The sequence below is a fragment of the Populus nigra genome, chromosome 2 (genome assembly GCF_951802175.1).
Source record: "Populus nigra chromosome 2, ddPopNigr1.1, whole genome shotgun sequence".
In the NCBI taxonomy this organism is placed as follows: Eukaryota; Viridiplantae; Streptophyta; class Magnoliopsida; order Malpighiales; family Salicaceae; genus Populus; species Populus nigra.
Window position 1 is genome coordinate 2,674,541 of NC_084853.1, and position 16,147 is coordinate 2,690,687.

The 16,147-nt window shown below is 37.6% G+C and overlaps 1 pseudogene; it reads right to left on the minus strand.

Annotated features, from left to right (window-relative positions):
- Window positions 1–15,690, minus strand: part of LOC133682454 (uncharacterized) — a 109,829-nt pseudogene extending 94,139 nt beyond the window's left edge.
- Between the last annotated feature and the right edge of the window lie 457 nt (window positions 15,691–16,147).

Genomic DNA, 16,147 nt, shown 5'->3' on the forward strand with positions numbered 1-16,147 from the left:
TAGTATGGACCCGACCAGCAACAAGCATAGCACAAAACCAGCAACAAGACAGGGGAAACACTCCTGGGAAAACAACCTGACAATCAGGAGTAAAGAAGGGCAAGCTACAAGCCAACCAGCAAACCATAGCTAGCAACAAGCAAAGCATAAAACCAGCAAGCAAAATAGGGGAAAACACCCTACATCCCCCAGGAAATCAACCTGATAATCAAGAGCAAAGAAAAACAAGCAAAAAGCTAACCAATAGAGTAATTGCACAAACATAAGACAGTTAACAGAAAACAGCAACAACCAACAGCGGGGCAAGCCCCCAACAAAACTTCATCGACAAAGATGATGCCGAATCATCAGAGCTACAATGTACAGTAACAGGTCCCTTGGTAGTCCTCGGTTTACCCGATCTAGGTTTGGTAACCATATGACTAGCTTTGCTTCTGGTTAAGTATTGTCTTTTAATCGGTAAGACAGGCAAATCCTCACAATTTTCAGGACAAAGAGCAGATCCTGAGGCTGGTTTGGGGGTGGAAGATGTAGCAAGTTTAGTTCTTTTACGCCCAGGGGATGAGTGTCTCCTGATTTCAGAGGTGGATACTTTGGTGGACATGGGATCAACAGGAGTGTCAACAGGAGGGCCCTGTGATAAGCCACCACGTAGATATGAGAGAGCAACATGAAGAAATACAATATTTTTCTATCATAAATTTATCTTGTGGTACGTTCTCACCAGAAGAGAACCAGTGTGAATTCTGCTATTACAATTTAGCTCTTGACTGGGACCTTATCAATTGGTATCAGAGCAAGGTTTAAATGGCGACTAACAAAGAACGAATTGAAATGCTGGAGGCGGGGCTCGGTGGAGTGCAAGAAGGAGTACAGAGAATGGAGATGAGCATGACTGGAAAAATGCACCAGTTAGAAGAAACTATCAATAAACTTTCAGAGACGTTGTTATCCAGCAAGGCGTTGTTATCAAGCAAGGGGGAATCAAGCCATAGCAACACAAACCGAGAGGGCAATTCTCGTTCAATTCATGAGGAGAATGAAGGAAACAGACAAGTTTTTTTTTCAAAAATGGCCAAGCTTGAATTTTCATGATTTTCTAGACAAGACCCGACAGAATGGTTTAATCGTGTGGACCAGTTCTTTGAATTTCAAAATACTCCAGCCAACCAAAAAATATCACTAGCTTCTTTCCATCTGGAAGGAGAAGCAAATCAGTGGTGGCAGTGGGCTCGTCGGACATATAGAGAGGAAGGACGAATGATGACATGGGAGGCCTTTGAAGAGGAATTATGGGCGAGATTTGGACCTACTGATTGTGAGGATTTTGATGAAGCTTTATCACGTATAAAGCAGGTGGGATCCTTACGTGATTATTAGAGTGAGTTTGAAAAGTTGGGGAACAGAGTTCGTGGATGGACCCAAAAAGCTTTAGTTGGGACGTTTATGGGAGGACTTAAACCAGAAATTGCTGAAGGAATTCGAATGTTCAAGCCACAGTCGCTAAAGGAAGCAATTAGCCTAGCCCGCATGAAGGATGAACAGATGAAAAGACAACGCCAATTCCTACGACCAACTCAAGTCAATCGAACGCCACTGTCGCTACCACCAATGACACGTGCAACACCAAATGCACCCTTTCGTAGATTACCATTGGAAGAGATGCAGAAACGTAGAGCCCAAGGACTCTGTTTTAATTGTAATGAGAGATTCACTGCCGGTCATAAATGCCAAGGAATGCAACTCTTGCTTCTGGAGGGTCCAACCGGTTTCAATGAAATCACATATGAAGAAGTTACTGAAGAAGCTGACGTAGAACATGCGACAAGGGAAATTGATGAACCTGGGATCACTCTGCATGCTTTAACGGGATGGTCTGCACCAAGAACTATGCGTGTAGATGCCAAAGTGGGGGTCTTCAATGCAGTGATGCTAATTGACAGTGGTTCTACCCATAATTTTATAAGCACTCGCATGGCTGATCGGTTGCGGCTTCCACTAGTTCCAACAGAGACATTTACGGTTCGGGTTGCTAATGGGGCACGATTACAATATCAAGGAAAATTTGAAAAGGTACAGGTTCTTCTTCAATAAATTCCTTTTTCCCTGATCCTTTATTCTCTTCCCCTAGCAGATTTAGACATTGTCCTAGGTGTCCAATGGTTGGAAATGTTAGGGTCTATAATATGTAATTGGCGAACTCTCACAATGAAATTCTATTGGGAGAACTTGGCCAGAAAGCTGCAAGGTTTTTGTGATCAGCCTATTCAAGCCGCTTCCCTAAAGGAGATTTCCAAAGAGTTTCGTCAAGGACATTCAGTATTTGCAATTTGTCCACAGTCCACCATGCAGGACACAAAAGGGATTCAGTCACCGAGTATGAGCCAGGTCTTAGCTAAATATCCGGAGATCTTCGATGAACCTATACAGTTACCACCGAAACGTGAGATTGATCACACTATTTCCCTCAAGGAAGGAATTGAGCTAGTCAACATTCGACCCTATCGTTATGCTTATTTCCAGAAGACAGAGATTGAAAAACAAGTCCAGGAAATGTTGAATTCTGGACTCATCAGACCTAGCACTAGTCCCTTCTCTTCTCCAGTGTTGCTCGTTAAAAAAAAAAAGATGGTAGTTGGCATTTTTGCACCGACTATCGATCTCTTATTGCAGTCATTATCAAAGATCGGTTTCCAATCCCTACGATGGAAGATATGTTGGATGAGCTGCATGGGGCAACATATTTCACCAAACCAGATTTACGAGCCGGTTACCATCAGGTACGAGTGCAACCTTCAGATATTCATAAGACTGCGTTTTGTACACACAACGGTCATTATGAATATCTTGTTATGCCATTTGGCTTGAGTAACGCACCATCCACATTCCAAGCTATTATGAATGCTATTTTTCAGCCCCACTTACAAAAATTCATATTGGTATTTTTTGATGACATCTTGATTTATAGCCCTAGTTTGGAAATGCATTTACATCATGTCACTCAAACCTTGGACATTTTAAAGCAACAACAGTTTTATCTCAAGGCTAGTAAATGTGCTTTCGGTAATCAAGAGCTGGAATATTTGGGTCATATTGTCTCTCATCAAGGGGTGAAAGTCGATAGCAACAAAATTGAGGCCATGGTGTCGTGGCCACAACCTGCTAATATTTCTGAGCTACGTGGATTTTTAGGGTTGACAGGATATTACAGCAAGTTTGTTCGGAATTATGGTCTAATTGCTCGGGCTCTTACAAATCTTCTTAAAAAGGGGCAATTTAGCTGGAATGCAGAGGCAGAAGAAGCTTTTCAGACACTTAAGAAGGCCATGACAACAACGCCTATCTTAGCCATGCCCAATTTTAATGACACTTTCATAATGGAAACCGATGCTTCAGGTAATGGAATTGGGGCAGTTTTACAACAACAAGGCAAGCCTATTGCTTTTATAAGTCGAGCTATCGGTGTCTCAAAATGTTCATGGTCTACTTATGCAAAGGAAATGCTAGCAGTGGTGGAAGCCATTCGCGTGTGGCGTCCATACTTGCTGGGACAACATTTCATCATTCAAACCGATCAGCGTAGTCTTAAATACCTACTGGAACAACGAATCACTATGCCAGAATAGCAGAAATGGGTTGTTAAATTATTGGGGTATGACTATGAGATTCAGTATCGGCCAGGACGGGAAAATTCTGTTGCGGATGCACTTTCTCGTAGACCGGCCAGTCCTACACTACACAATTTGTTCGTGCCACAGCTTGCTATATGGGGGGAAATTAAACACGCAGCCACTACAGACGACTATATGGCTGTTGTTAGCAACCTGGTTCAAACTCAACCCGAGGGACCCTTTACTGCACGCAATGGATTATTCTTTTTTAAAGGCCGAATTGTGGTTCCTTCTGATGTCACTCTACGCAACAAATTAATTTATGAAGCCCATGATACCAAAATAGGGGGTCATTCAGGCGTCTTACGCACCTTTAAAAAGGTGGCCACTCAGTTCTACTGGCCTTCCATGCACAAATCAGTTCAGGAGTACGTGAAGAGCTGCGACACAAGCCAAAGAACGAAATCTGAAACCTTGCCACCTGTAGGTCTACTCCAACCTTTATCTATTCCATGTCAGGTATGGGATGATATTACTATTGATTTTATTACCGGTCTGCCGCTTTCACAAGGTAAAGATACAATCTTTGTGGTGGTGGATAGACTGAGTAAATATGCTCATTTTATGTCATTATCTCATCCTTTCACTGCTAAAGTAGTGGCAGAAAAATTTGTTGAGGGCGTAGTCAAATTGCATGGCATGCCAAGATCTATCATCAGTGACCGTGACCCTATTTTTATCAGCAAATTTTGGCAAGAGTTTTTTACAATGTCTGGCATAAAGCTGAAAATGAGTTCCGCATACCACCCTCAAACCGATGGCCAATCAAAGGTAGTCAATCGATGTCTGGAACAGTATTTGCGCAGCTTTGTCCATCAGTGGCCACTAGATGGCATTCCTTCTTGCATTGGGCGGAGCTCTGGTATAATACCACTTTTCATGCATCCACGGGTATGACTCCATACCAGGCACTTTATGGGCGACCACCACCGACTCTTCTAGAATATTTTGATGGTACCACGCCGGTTCATGAAGTAGACCAAGCACTTCTCCACCGTGATGAGCTTTTGTTGCAGCTCAAACAACACTTGACCACTGCCATCAATCGCATGAAACAGACTGCAGATAAAAATAGGAGGGATGTATCTTTTGCAGAAGGTGATATGGTTTTTCTCAGATTACAGCCTTATCGCCAAAGTTCAGCATTCAAACGGGCACACCAGAAATTAGCCAGCAGGTGTTTTGACCCTTATCCTATTCTCCAACAGGTGGGTCGGGTGGCTTATAGACTTCAATTACCTGAGGGTGTCCAAATTCATCATGTTTTTCATGTGTCGTTATTAAAGAAATATGTGGGAGATGCTTCCAATACTCAAACCGATCTTCCACCAGTATCAGATGACGGTGCAATTATTTTGGAACCTGAAACTATACTGGATCACCGTTGGGTGAAGCAGGGTGGTAAATTCATCACTGAAAGTCTTGTCCAATGGAAGCACTTACCACCAGAGGACGCTACGTGGGAACTGACTGAGTTTCTGTGTCAACAATTTCCTAATTTAAACCTTGAGGACAAGGTTCCTCTTTCTGGGAGGGGTATTGATAAGCCACCACGTAGATCTGAAAGAGCAACAAAACCGAATCCCAAGTATAGTGAAGTGCAGTGAAAGGCAAGCGCAAGACCAGGACAAACGTGAGTCATGCAGGATTGATGATAACAAATTAAAGCATGAGATCTTCACCACGTCAGCTAGTAATGTTAAGCATCAGTTTTTTTTTCAGTTTCCATTCAGTATTTATTCTGTTCTATTTTACAGTAATAGTGTAACCGTTATAACGGGTCCTTATATTTCGGCTGCATAACCGAAATATTGATTAGTTTCTATTCAGTATTTATTCTGTTGTAATGTTGCAGTAATTTAAATATTGTAACCGTTCTAACGGGTCCTTATAATAAGGCTGGAAAGAAAGGAAGAAATACAATATTTTTCTATCATAAATTTATCTTGTGGTACGTTCTCACCAGAAGAGAACCAGTGTGAATTCTGCTATTACAAATTAGCTCTTGACTGGGACCTTATCACCCTGACTATACGGTTGTTGTTTCTCAACTACCACCGTGTCTACAGATGGTCTGCTAGAGCCTTCATGAATGTCTTGAGGCCTTTTCTTGCACTTTGACGTAGAGCCTTTGCGACATGCAGTAGCAGTATGCCCAAGGACATGACATAATTTGCAGAAATGGGGGAGTGACTCATATAGAACCTGCTGAACAAGAGGTGAACCGTTGGGGAGAACCACATTAACAGAACTGGGCAAATCTCCTAGCAAATCAACCTCAATGAGAACCCGAGCATAGGAGAGCCTTGTCATATTGGTAGTGGGATCATCATAGTGTATTGGCTTACCAATCACACTAGCTAATTTAGATAAGCAGAGGGGAGTCCAGCACTGAAAAGGCAAGTTGGGAAATCTCATCCAAGTTGGCATCTTGGTCATGTCAGTAGGCTTGAAGTCGAAAAAATCAGCCATGACCTTGAGATTGGCCGGAGAGGCGAGCTAGGATTAAACTTAGGGTTGGACGCAAAAGGGGTAGATCTAGCCTGCTTAGTGCTCGCCAAGGCTCCAGCCCTAGAGCCATCGGAGGAGACGACTTTGTTGTCACTAGAAGTAAGGAGGACGATGGAGCAGAGGAATGAGTTTTATGTATGGCTCTGTTCCTGCTTTTAGAAGAAACCCTAACTCCACTAGATGACGTAGCGAAGTCAGCAAAAACTACCCTGGTACGAGGCGGAAAAGCTTAAGTCGAGGAGTTAGGGTCAGATTGAATCGGAGATTGGCTACGAAATCGAGCCCTACATATACGCGGGGAAACTTGACGCGAGGCTTGAAGTTTAAAATCCACCTGAATAGACCGAAGAATCATGGATTTATTCTTCGATTTTGCCATAGAGAACAGAGGAGCTGTCGTGAAAGAGTGAAGAAGAGGAACGGTGCTCAATGAAAGAATTAAACAAGCGCAGTGCAGCACACAGGCGTGTTCTCTCACTACAACCGAGAGTGTCTCTCTCTTCTCACACTGAAAGCTCTCTTTTTTTATCAAAATATAAGTGTATAAAAAGATCAAAAAATATATATTGCTGAAGAGCCAGCAAGTTCAGATACAAGGATGAACAAAAAAGGAGTAGGCTCTCTTAGAATCCTATACAGCAAACCACTAAAGGTTAATAACAGCTAAAAAAAAGATAATGATTATGAGAAGAACCACAAATTACAAGGTTTCAGCGTAACACAAAGCAAAAAACACAACAAAGGGACATCTTGAAAAATAGAAACAGTGAAAAAAAGACCAGGAAGCTCAGACTGAAGAGATGAGCAGCCCACTATAGCAAGCAATAAGCCAACAAGCTGAGCCAAGAACCCACAAGTTGAATTCAAGAACAGACAAGACGATGAGCATGATAGGAAACCATGCAAGCCATGCAGAAAATCCACACAAACAAATAGGGCGCCTGACGATTGCAGCAATAAGTAAGCATTAAAAGCCATCAAAAGGATTCCCCCACGTGGATAAGGACCACAAGCAACAACAATTGAAGAAAAAAGAAACTAGCCAATCAGGAGAGCACACAGCAACGATTGACGTAAGAACACATGCAAAACCATGCAGAAATAGAGAGGACCAACAGTTCCAGCAGGTGAAAAACTGGCAACATGACCGCGCCATTGAAGACATGGAAATCTCAAAACCATTTCTGAAGGGCACGATCCAAGGGGACAACAGGAGAGCCAACAGCCATCACTACCAACAGCTCATCAAGAGAAAAGACCACAAGCCATGCTGGCAGCACTGGACAGCAGCAAGAGACAGATAAAGTCGAACACATTACACACAACCAGCACACCCAAGGTACAAGGAGGCAAGACTACAAGAAGAGTTCATCAGCCAATGTGAAGAGAGAAATGATCACGCTCATGGAAATGAAAAACGGTGAAGAACAGGGTCTGGAATTTGCGGAAAAGAGAAGCAATAGGAGTGCGTGAGTTATCAAATATCGATTTATTCCTCTCCTCCCAAATTATATAGACAAGAATACCAAGAGAAACATGCTTCATTCTACCAACCACGTTATCGCCTCCCCGACAGAGGCCCCGAAGAGCACTGTTTAAAGAAGACATGCCCCTTGTCATATGCAGCCATTGTTTAATCAAACTCCAGAGAATAGAAGTCCAATGGCAACCAAAGAACAGGTGACTATGAGACTCATCATCTTCATGGCAGAAAACACAGGAGGAATTCGTTTGGAGAAAATGAAGCCTATCTCTTGTATGAAGCTTACCCAAATCCGCCAACCACAGAATGAAACTGTATCTAGGCATGGACCATGACTCCCAGACGACCTTTCTCCAACGCACTGGTGTGCTGTAAAACCTCAAGAATTCATAGGCGTTGGCTATGAATGGACCTTCAGAACTGCTCCATTGCTCCATCAAAGAGAGAGTATGAGACTGGCCACCACTCAGCTCAAAGAGTTTATTTCGAAAGTTGATGATGGATTTCCATAAAAGTGAGGAGCTAGGATGAGCTCCAATGTCCCAAATGGAGTGAGAATGCAAGTAATAATGATGAACCCATTTGATCCAAATGGAATCGGCCTTAAGATGAATATTCCATGTGTTTGGCTGGATAACAATTATTACGAGATCTAATGTCAAAGAAACCCAGACCACCTTCAGATTTGGGGAGATAGACTGTGCGCCAAGCCACCAAAGCAGATTTGCTCCTCAAGACATTGCCAGTCCACAAGAAATTACGGCAGAGACAGATGATTTGTTTGATTACAATATCAGGGACAGGAAATATGTTCAGCCAGGACTGAACCATGCCATAGAGGACTGACTTGAGCAGCTTTGCTCACCCAGCATAGCTGAGATTCTTCCCAGCCAACTATGAATAGCCGATCCTAGCTTGTTGAGAAGAGGGGAGAATTGACTGGCAAGAAGTCTATGCAGGCTAAGAGGAACGCATAGGTACCGAAAGGGAAGGACCCTTCAGCAAATCTAGTGTCTATGAGAATGAGCTGCTTATATAAACACTACTAAAAAAATTGTAGTAATTAGCAACTAATTACTCCATTGTAAATAATATTAAAATTCGTTGTTAAAATAATTTAGCAATGAAATTAGTAACAGTAAATATTAGATGCAGATTTGTCGTTGTTAATTTAGCAGCAATGAAAATTTTGTTGTTTACAATCAGCAACGGATAATCCGTTGCATATATTACCAATGGATTTTTCGTTGTTAATTTTAGCAACGAAAAATCCGTTGCTAGTTTTGTGAATCAGTAACGGTTGTCCGTTACTGATTGATGAATTATTCACAATCAGCAATGAAGAATCCATTATTGAGTTCTCCGTTGTTGAGTATATTAATTTTATTAAATTAATTTTTTTATTTATTAAAATAACTTTTAATTTGTTTAATTAATTATTTATGAATATTTTAAAAGTTGTAGAATATATATAACTAACATAAATTAATATTAAAAATAATTGTATCACTAATAAAAAAAATGGAATAAAAATAATATTCATATTATAAAAATTAGTTAAACTTGCATTAATACAAATAAGTCGAAATACAATAAAAAGAAACAACAAAAATACAATCATAGTGCTGGTTGCGAAGACGAACCATGATATTGTGGATCGACACAAGATGGATCAGGATATAGTGGTCGAGGTGTAGGTTGATAAATTGGTTGAGATGTGGGACCCATAGATGTCATTATTTGGGGAGCCATAGATGGCGACATTGATGGGGTCAAAGGTGGTGGCATACCTTGGCCAATATTTGATGTTCAACCATGGTATCCAAGATTGTTGACAAGATATTCTTTCATGGAATCCATCTGCCATTTCATTTCAAGAATAAAATCATATTTTTTCTTTATCTCTTCATCTTTATTCTTTATCTCATTTTGCAATGCTCGATACGATAAACTGGGATATGATGACTCCACCGAGTAGGAATGTGATGAAGAGCTTGTACTAACTATAGATTTTGACATACAAGGTGCACCATATACCCCATCCTTTTTAACTCCTCCTAAAGCCTCATACCAAGCTGCTTCATCAAATGAAGGATGATTGTCCCGATTAGTTCCATAATTTGAAATCATTTCCATTTTATAATTTTTCTACAAATAAAATACATGCAATAATAAATTCATTTGAATGTTAAATAATACTTAAGTCATATAAATAAATAATCAAATAAAAATGCATACAACCACTTTTTTAGACTTGTTGTCGACGAAGCTACCAGACTACTTAGTACTTTGATGCAAAGCTGAAAAGACATCATCCCATGGAGGTTCTTTTCCACCAGCTTCCTCTTGCTTTCAAGATTAATAAATATTATAAAAGATAAAAATAAAATTTTAATTCATTATCTTAAGCATAAAAAAAAATAATCCTTACCATGTTAGCTCGATATGATGCAAATGACATTGTTCCTCCAGAATGAATGCTTATTTTGTCATCTGTTTTGGTTAATCGATTCCTCCTAGCAGATTCAGACCTCCTTTGAAATTCAGGGGTGGACCAAACATCTTTGATCATTTGATTCCAATCGTCATTGTTTATCCAAGCAGGACCTTTATCAAGACAATCTATAATATTTGTAGTGTTTTCTTTTGGCATCGCTTTCTTGCGAGCTCGTGTCAATTGTTGATTCAAAGCTATCCTAGCCTTATCTTCTCAAATATTATGAAAAATTGACTCATCTTCCTCAGGAAAGGAATATTTTTTCTACTAAATAATATATATACCAAGTAAAAAGAGTGCACAAAATTTCAAAGTATAGAAATAATTAATCATATTGTGTTATATTGTTCAGAATTTGCAAGATGATGTAATAACTAAAGAAATTAAATGATATTAAAGAGTAAACAAGAAATAAGAACAAATTATAACACAAATCAATCCCTGCTATTCAATTGATAATTTATGGTTACAAATAACAAGGCAATGACCAGCACACTTCTATAGCTATTCAGTTGATAATTTTCATAATACTACCTTAAAGTGATCAAAATGGAAAAGAATATGGCAATTAGTATTGGTTCTTACCTTAAACTCTTTAAAGAATTCATCCCTGCACATTGAATCTACTTTTTCCGAAGAGTGCTATGTTCCCTTAAAATTGGACCTCAAAATATCTCCGATTGCACGTCCACATGATGCGTTATTGAACCTGAAAATATATAATAACAAACTTTTATTAAGAAAATAATTACACAATAATAAGTAATTTTTTTAATACTTGAAAATATAACCTTAATAAGTTAGTTTTTAAAAGTTTCAACTTAGTCTGTTATTCCATACAAATAAAGCTCTTTTTTTCTTGTAATTGGATCTATTGGTGTGTCAAAACCCTTCCTTTTAACACTTTGATCATAATTGTATGGAGAAGATGTTAAACCATGGTTTGATGGAACACCATCTTGATCCTCATAACAAACACCTCTCTCATTACTACCAGCTCTCTCATCACATACACCTCTCTCATTACTACCGTCTCCCTCATCTTCATCTCTAATGTTCACATTATCATCATCACCATCAACTCTCTCATAACTCCTATATGAATTATGTCCTCCATAAACAAGTTGGTTATCTCGATAGAAACCTCTATGAGTTTGAAGCAAATCTTGGAAGCGAAAGCCCTCATAATATTGATATGCTTTAACCCTCCCATAATCATGTTGAAGAGGATGTGTACTCCCCAAAGTAGGTATATAATACTCATTTGCGTTCTGATACACAGGTTGATGAAATATGGATCCTTTGTTATTATGCCTTGATGTAGTTTTAAATGATTTGGATGAAGTGGACCTATCACTCCTAGAATCTAATATGGATCCTCGTCGAGGCATGCTAAAAACCAAAAAAAATATATACATTATCATATGAATATATACAACATAACAATACATTAGCTCATAGTTAAAGTATCAGGAACAAAAAATTCACAGATATTTTCCCAAACTACCATAACTAGAATGTACATTGCATGTATGATGAATATGTCAGTGTGGCTATTGTAACAACTTGTGGAATTGAATTTCATATGTTAAGCATTATGTGATTATATTATGATGCTATCTGCTGGGAGTTTTGAGGCATTTTCTTCATTTGCTATTATTTAGTAGTGATAATTCTATTGCTGTGAAGACCTTTACTTTCATTTATTTCTTTATTATTTTAAAATATTTGAAAAATCTTTTCATGCAGGCATGCATCGCCACTTTGTACTTTATGGCTAGATGGAATTTCTCTAGAGAAGGTTGTTCTGCCTCTTACTCTATTTCCTTTTCTAATAGTTTCCATTTACATGATTTAACACATTGATCACTCTATCACAGCTTTGATCGACAATTTTCACCGGATGAGGTTTTGCAATTGCTAGACCGTTTCTACAACATGAAATGCTGGTACTGATTTCAGTGATTTCTTACTTCTCATTTTTACGTTACAAATACAATGCAGCAATTCTCAGCACAGCAAATAATTCTGATATGTATTTTTGTAAGTGCAGCTTCATTACAAACAATATCTAGTTTATGATGTTCAAAATCAGTATGAATTGTCCACTTAATAGCCATCATTCTAAAAATATTATACTTCAAATAAAGTAATTACTGTAACAAAAACAAATATATAAATAAGCCATCCTTATCTTGTGATAGTAATTTGGAACTCAAAGTAGTCATTGCAATAATAAAAATCAGCCATGAAGTTTAAATTGTCAAAAGTCAATTAACACAAACAATAATAATAAAAAAAATCTGAATAATTAATTAAGCAGAAATCAAAATTATGAATATGCTTACTTTAATGTTTGTTCCTATAAATAAAAACATTGAGTAGGAAGAACCATTTCATTCATGCCTCAACATTTATCAACAAGAAGACGAATCACAAAATAAACTATAACATCAGAATCACAATTTAAAGATTGATACTTCAAAGGTTAGAAATTGTTTCAAAGGTTAATGGAAATGATATATGTAATGTGATCCATAACACACTTGAATAAAATAATAAAGAAATAACATTGAAAGCCTAAACTTGTCAAGTAATATGAGGAAATAATATAAAATTATCCATACATATAATAAAGATAATTCATTACATATACTACGAAATATAATTAACGACTGCTACTCATTATTATCATCACTCCTAACCATGTCATCATCATAACACAAAACCATGTTGTCATCGTCATCACCACCATCATCATCACCATCACCATCACCATCTTCTTCTTCTTCTTCCGCAACCTTTTCATCTTCGTTTCCCCAATTTATGTCAAGTTGAAGCAATTCATATTGACCGATTTCTTCATAATAAGATGATTCAACAAGTATATCTGGATCATCAAGTGTTTGAGTAGGAAGGACACGACATGGTTGAGAAATATCATCTGTTTGATCAACATCAAATGATCTCACATTGTTGGCATCTTCAATAAATTCACCCATGTCAACATTATAATGACTTATAGCAATTTTCTTAATAATCGTCCACCATTTAGAGGATTCATTACCAGGTGGATATGTATAGTAGACTTGTTGATATTGTTGTGCTAACATAAAATCTTCATTTCCATGTAGTCGAGATGTATGCTTGATTTCAACCAAACCATTCGAACGATGCACTCTAATCCATTGTTTTGTATCATACCAATTACATTTAAACATAAATAACTTGCACTTACTCCCCAAGTATTTTAGCCGAACAACTTCTTTAAGCATTCCATAATAAATCACGTTCATTATCATCATAGCAACTTCCTTTCACACAAACTCCACTATTCATTGTCTTTTTAAAACGACCATAACTTTGAATATGAAATTTAAAACCATTCACATAATACCCATTATAACATTTCACTGAAGTTGAAGGGCTCATAGCAAGTCCAAAGAGTTGATTTTCAATTCTGTTAGATTGGTATTCCACCTAGCATAATAGTTAACTCCATAAGAAATACTGATTTAAAAGAGATTAGTAATTTTTTTAAAGTAATCATTGACATAAAATATAAATTAATTTTATTAAAATATTTACATTATTTTTTAACCAATTTGGAAAGATCTCTTCGCATGATTTTTCAATTTCAACATCACTCGCATGTGGTTGTTGTGACTTTAGCTCTTGACGACATTGCCTAAAATTTTAAAATGTTAAAGTTAATAATAAATTATTATAAATTAAGTACAAAATAATATTTCATACTTACTCTAAATAAGGCTTCAGTTCTTGACAATTGAATATCACATAGTTATGCGCAATTTGCATTTCAGCATGTGACAACTGTCTTCTATAAAATCTTTTGGATAATTTTTTCCCTGGATAGGAAAAAATAGAGAGACGTCCATCTAGACTTTTAAGGCCACCATCATCATTCTGTGGAACTCGATTCCAAATTGTTTGCACGTCATCACCAAAATAATGAGATGCAAAATTGGTAATTTCATCAATCAAGTATGCTTCACATATGAAACCCTCAACTTTAGATTTATTGGTCACTTTCTTCTTCAAATAAAAAATATATGCCTATATCATTTCTGTCAATTAGTTTATTTTTTTAAATAAAAAGGGAATAAAATTAACTTAGTATGAAAACATGCCGTTCAAATGGATACATCCATCGATATTGAACTGGTCCACCAACTTTTCCCTCGTAAGGTAGATGTATCATCAAGTGTTTCATGGAGTCAAAGAAGGATGGAGGAAAAATCCTTTCAAGTTTGCAAATTATTTCAATTATATTCATCTGCATTAACTCCATGTGTTGGGCATTTAAATTTGTTGTACAAATATCTCAAAAAAATACGAACAGTTCAGTTAATGTCTCCCACAGTGGCCTAGGTAAGTAAGGTCGAAAAGCGGTTGGAAGAAGTCTTTGAATGAAGACATGACAATCATGACTCTTCATCCCCGAAACCTTACATTGTGCCTCTTTCACACATCGTGAAATGCTTGAAGCATAACCATCAGGAAATGATAATTCCTTCATCAATGACAAAACTTCTTGTTGTTGTTTCTTGTGTAGACAATAAATGCCTTTAGGTTTGTAAACCCGACCATTCGTATCTTGTTGCAAATGTAAATTTGGCTTCTTACAATATAATTGAATATCCAACCTAGCCTTTAAATTGTCCTTGCTTCTATTAGGACAATCCATTACTGTATAAAAAATATTGTCAAAGACATTTTTCTCAATATACATGATATCAAGATTATGACGAATCAAATTTGTATGTCAATATGGAAGCTCCTAGAAAATACTCTTCTTCACCCAATTGTGTTTAACACCAAAGCTAGGAATTTTATCATTATATGATGAACTTCCATTATGTCCCTCAGTATACTTGGACACTTCGTTTAACATTTCCAAACCAGATGGACGAGGTAAAAGAGGGAGCCTTTCAATTACTCCTTTCAAAAACTTATCAGATTGACATCTATATGGGTGGTTCATGGGTAGGAATCATCGATGACAATAAAAAAAATATAGTTTTCCCTCTATTTTTTAATCTAAAAGTCTTGCTATGCTCCATACAATAATGATAAGACAGATTGCCATGAGTACTCCAACCCGATAACATGCCATATGCGGGAAAGTCACTAATGATCCACATCAAAGCTACCCTTAATTGAAAATTTTCCTTTCTATATACATCATATGTTTCAACACCAACAAATCACAAATTCTTTAACTCCTCAATCAAAGGTCTTAGGAAGACATCAAGCTTTTTCCCCAGATTCTTTGGCCCATGAATCATCATTGTCAAAAACATGAATGGTCTTGTCATGCACTTCCATGGAGGTAAATTATAAACAGTCACAATTACTAGCCAACAAGAGTATGTATTTGAAGACATGTCAAATGGACAAAACCCATCAGTGCATAACCCTAACAAAATATTTCTCGGATCTGATGCAAAGCTTAAGTGGACACGATTAAACTTCTTCCATGCCTCCCCATCAGATGGGTGCACCATAACCCCATTATCTGACTTATGAAAATGATGCCATATCATATCTTTGGCATGATATGGAGACATGAACAGTCTCTGAAGCCTTGGTGTTTAGGGAAGTATCGGAGTTGCTTCTCCGCCTTATTGGAACCTTTACTAGTTGGATTTCTAGGTTTATTTCGTGAACTTCCACAAAAAATCACAATTTACTTTCATTGCATCTACCCCATAGTGCAACATATAGTAATTAGGACACACATCATATTTCTCATAACCAAGTCCAAATGGCCGCATAAATTTCTTGGCATCATAAAAATTGGATACCAAATTTTCATCATTAGGCACGCAACTTTTTCTAAAATCAATAAACTTGTTGAAGATAGTCTGAGTCAAATTTAAAGTTGACTTCATATTAAGCAATTGTACACAAGCAAATAATTTGGATTGTTTGGTACACCCATCCCACAAAGGCTCCTTCGCA